The sequence below is a fragment of the Chamaea fasciata genome, unplaced genomic scaffold, assembly GCF_029207755.1.
Source record: "Chamaea fasciata isolate MVZ Bird 193981 ecotype frontalis unplaced genomic scaffold, bChaFas1.0.hap1 SCAF_32, whole genome shotgun sequence".
Taxonomy (NCBI): domain Eukaryota; kingdom Metazoa; phylum Chordata; class Aves; order Passeriformes; family Sylviidae; genus Chamaea; species Chamaea fasciata.
The window spans coordinates 2,899,399-2,904,455 of NW_027094117.1; the positions used below are offsets into that span (position 1 = coordinate 2,899,399).

General features: G+C 43.9%; 1 pseudogene; it reads left to right on the forward strand.

The window, feature by feature from the left end:
• The first annotated feature begins 547 nt into the window (after nt 1-547).
• Nucleotides 548-2,239, forward strand: LOC136303309 (uncharacterized; annotated as a pseudogene).
• The last annotated feature ends 2,818 nt before the right edge of the window (nt 2,240-5,057 follow it).

Below are 5,057 nucleotides of genomic sequence, written 5' to 3' on the forward strand. Positions count from 1 at the left end.
TTTTGCGCTCTGAGATCCCTAAAATGAACCATCACCAAGCCCGCTTGTGGGAGCGGATCGTGACATTAAATTGGCGTCACGGACAGGACCTGGATGGACAGAGGGGTTGCGGGTTTTACATAGTTTGTAACAGGAGAAGGAGCCTCGTCTCAGCCGCACCTAGCACGCCACTTGGGTGAGCGCTGTTAGAACGCAAGGGGGGCGAGGGAAAATTCCCGCAGACTGTACGCACCCAGGCGAATAGCACTTCCTGTCGTCAGGATTTCACAACAAGATCTCATTGTGCAAAAGATGGGACCGTGGTGAGTTTTGTGTGTGTGTGTGTGTTTTGGGATGCTTGGCGCAGTTGAGGAGACAACTATTTGTAACTAAGGTGAACCTCCCAGGCAGTTTTGGTCTCCTGGCCCATTCCAGGGAAGCAAAGGGAAACAGAGTTTTAGCTGTGCCTTTGGTGTAACTTGAAGCGTACCTCCCTGAGAGTGGTTTTGGTCCCTTCAGAAAATGAATGCAAAAGATGAGAATGCATTTTATGCTTTGCGTGCAAAGCATGGTGCTAGACCTTCTCCAGACGGAGCAAGGTGGGCACAGAATAATTGGTTTCACTTTGAAAACATTGTAGATAGAATATATTCTTTGCAAGATGATGCTAGATCGAAACTGGGCAGAAATAAAAGCCTTCTTTGCTCAGTTTTGGGGGCCTGTCTTTCGGCAGCCATAGAAACCCGTTTTTTACGGGTAAGTGAAGAACAAGCAGTCCTAGAATCCCTGCCAAATTTGGTAGAAGCTTTGCAAAAACAATTAGAACAGGAAAGAAATCAGAATTATTTGCTGCAGATTTCCCTTGCAGAAGGGCAAAGTAAAACCTTTAAACCTGCAGATTCACCCACAGAAATAGAAGGAAAGGAGACATCCAACATTAAACAAATATACCCTCAGAAGGAATTAGTACACATGCAAAATTGTGGGGAACACTGTTGCTCCAACTTGAGACCTCTCATTCAAAAAGAATAGAATTCTATAAATGAAGAGGATGGTGATCCCCACAGAACTCCCAAAGAAATACCATACACAGCCACTGAATTAACTCAATTAAAGAAAGAATACTCCCGCCTCCCTAGTGAACCAGAGACGGAGTATGTTTTTCGAGTCTCCCTCACCGGAGGTGACCAAATTAAATGAAGTGAACAAGAAGCAAGTATTGGGGACATGGAGTTTTCTTAACAGCAGGAAATAGGCGTGCTCCATGGTCCCTGAGACAGCGTGCAGCTCACTGGGCAGGGGGGTTAAACCCCCTTGAGAGGGGCGACCCTCTGGCAATAGTCGGCACCTCAGACCGACTCCTAGAAAACATAGACAAAGCTGCATGCTTGCAAATGATACATGAAAGAAAATGAATCTCTGGCTGTGAGTCACCAATGCTCAATGCCTGTCAAACCTGAGATTATGACCCCTCTAATTCAAGGTTTGCCAGAGTCTTTTAAACCAACAGCAATTCTTCTTCAAAAAACAATAGCATCTATCTCTGCGCTAGATAGACTTGGAAGATTTCTTGGACAGACAAGAGATCAAACTGCTTCCACCGACTCCACTGACTCCTCACCTTTTACAACTCCTAGCACACAATCTAAAAGCAGTTCTAAACTTTGGACATGGAGTCAGGTAGCAGAGGAGTTAATAAGTTACAGTAGAAAATATGGACCAGTGAAGTACCCCGAGGACAAACAAGAAAAACCCAGAGGAGTCAGGCACATTGCCTCTTCTAATGAAAAATCAGCAAAGGGAAAACAAATTTCCAACCGGCAGCAACTGTGGTCACTAGGACTGAAAAGGGGAGTGCCGCCAGAAATAACGGATCAATTGCCTGATGATAAATTGGCTAAAATAATTTCTAATTGGCCCTGTCCCAAACCTATTGTGTTGGAATCGTCCAACCAACAACCCAGTGCACCTCCTCTTCCACAAGCCTTGGGCAACAAGCCACAACATTCCCTTACACAAGTTGTAAACAATGAGACACAGCAAGTGGGGGGATGTTCATCAACGGAAAAGAATTTCCCACTTAGAAAGCCTTGCTTTGCAGATCCCCTGAGAGAAAATACAAAAACTTCTCAAGAAGTAAAATTTTGGGGTATCTGGTGGAAAGGAGGTATGACATGTATCCCAGCTGACACCCTAACCTCCTCAGATCAAATTCAAGTGCCTGAGTCCAGGAAAGATCTACAGCATGCCTTGGGATTAGTAGTGTTTTGGGGAAAAGACATTCCAGATTTTTCCATTTTTGCCAGGCCTCTTTATGATTTGTTGAGAAAGGGAGTAAAATGGGACTGGAGCCCATCTCAGGAAGAAGCGGTACAATTGTTGATTTTTGGAGCCACAGCTCATCAGGCCCTAAGCCCTATCCAGCCAACAGATCCTTTTCAGGTAGAATGGGGATTTGCTTCCTCACGGTTGTCAGTACACATATGGCAGTGGGGTCCTGAGGGTCCGACATGGCCTGCTGGTTTTTATTCCCGTGGTTTCAGAGATGCTGAAAAGAGGTATATTACCAGGGAAAAAGGCTTCTTTGTGGTTAGCCCAGCTCTCCTAGAAGTAGAGAAGATTGTACAACAACAACCAGTTGTTTGGAGAGGGCCTTTCCAAGTTTTTAAGTCAGCCACTACTGGGACTCCCCCATCTGACGGGGTGGCCCAGACAGCCTCAGGAAGAAAGTGCTGTGCTCAGATTGTAACATAATTAGAACATCCTTGTATCATTATTGTAACATCTTCTCAAGAACTGAAGGAGCTGTGAAAAAACCGGCAGTACAAGAAGCAGAAAACTTGGGGAGCATCCAAGACAAACCTGCCTCAGTTCTTACCCCTCCCTTTTCCCCCAAACAGTCAGCAAATCCTCGCTTTACTGATGCTTTTCCTTTTGGCCCAACAGCTCCAAGCATAGTTCCCTCACCACGGGGACCAAGGGATTCCAAGAATCCAGCACGTTACCCTGGACAACCTGTTTTGCTGGACCTCCCCACGGTGGGAGAGGTACCACTAGTGCTAAGAGCCCCTCTGAAGAAATACCCATGGCTAACCTTTGATGCTCTAGGGAAAGAACATGGAATAAATGCACAGGGAAGAATGTCCATCATTCTAACTTTCTGCCTTCTGGTGGCAGATTCTGTTGTGCTTACTTTTTACAGGAGAACTTCGAGGGACGTGAAGGCCATGGAAACCATGATAAATATCTTAAATTGGGAATTCTAAACAGGATTGATTCAGTAGTATTAATGAACAAATTGGCTGTTACAACTAGGGATTTGACCAAATTAGAACAAGCATTGCAGTTATCCTTATTGGCTTTGGGGACACATCAGTGGTTGGTATCAAACATATTAGCAAATTGGGAAAAGGTAGATGTGAAGGATCACAAAATGATAATTGCTGCACTTGGTGCTACACAAAACAATGTTTCTTTGGCTCTTAGCTGCATCCAGACACAGCTTTGGATGCAGACAGTTGTAGCCTCAATCATAAGGGAAGGAGAAGAAGGCACTTTTCCTCCTGAAATTCGGAAAATAATTTGGGACAATGCAAATGATTTTGAAAAGGAATTCCAATCCTGGTGGAAATTGGTCAACTTTACCTCTAACCCCAATACCAACACAGTTACAGATTTTGTAAGAACCGTATGTAATGCCTTAGTGCACTTGATATTGTTCATGCAATCATAGCTCAAGACATTTGTTTGGACACAGAGCAAAAGATTTGTCGTTTTGAAGTACACCCTAAGGAAACTCCTGAAACAGTGCTTGTTTATATAGGCAATGGATGTGCTTGTGGAAGGACTGCTTGTGATGTTGTAGTTGTAGAAAATGTAGTGGTGGATACTAAAAATCACTCCAATTTTTAGTGTCTGCAATTTTACCACAATTCCAGGATGTGACTTTCCTTGCTCAGCCCCAGTTACATCCTACCGCCTTTTCCAATCAATTTTTACCATGTTTCACCAGATAACGCCTGTCCTCATAGGAATGAATCTGACTTGAATTAAGCAATTGTTGCTTCACCGAGACTTAGAAGGAATTTTAGAAAAGATCAAGAAAAAAGGACAGAAATCTTTCGTGACAGTCTATCATGATGTGAAAGAAATACATGGTGTTTTAGAAAGGGTCCAAAGGATGCTGAATACAGGTGGTGGGATACCCTTTCTGGGTGGGCACCTACTGCCACAAGTATCCGGAACAAAGTGTGTCATCCCATTGTTGTTCTTTTGATTTTGGTGTTGATTGCTTTTGTCTTATCAGTCGTTTTACACATCCTCAGTTGGAAAATGATGAAGAAGTTGACACACTTGGCATCTATCATGGAAGCACACAGTTTAGCCAAGACCCCTCTTGCAAGAGACACTCCCAAAGTTATTGACACCAAACGTACTACCCAAACAGCGGAAATTAGACCTGCAACAGCGGATTCATTTGAAATAGTTGGTTGCTTGCTTTGATTATTGTTGTTTCTTTGAATGATGTTAGATTGTCATCAAAATTCAGCTTTTGTTTGAAACTTGTTATAACTTGAAGAAATTTGATGATTTGTTTTGATTATTTGGAAGAAATTGTTTTAATCAATATTGATTGATTGTGTTTTGTTTCTATTTCCTTTTTCTATTTTTTCCTCTTTCTCTCTCTTTCTTTCACACACACTCTCTACTGTCTCTGTTTTTTCCGGGATATGCTACTAACATGGACGAGTCCTGAAGACTTCACAAGACTACGGAAGCCTGCTGAAGGAGCTCTCTTGACGACAATCGTGAGTCCCGGGCTGGTGTAAGAGACGGTCCGAAGATCCCTCATCTGCCTCACCACCATGGTCAAGGACAGAGACTGAAACCCCTCGAAGGGACTTGAAAATCTCAAGACGGGAGTTGTGGCCTGGCTGAGCTGGGATGTTGGCCAAGTGCTGCCTGCAGGTGTGTTTGATGGAAAAACCCAGCACCTACATGGAAACATCAGAACCTGAGCAGAAACAATGGGCAAGTCACGGTGAAGTGACCGCGCCTGCTGACTCGTACTGGTCGAC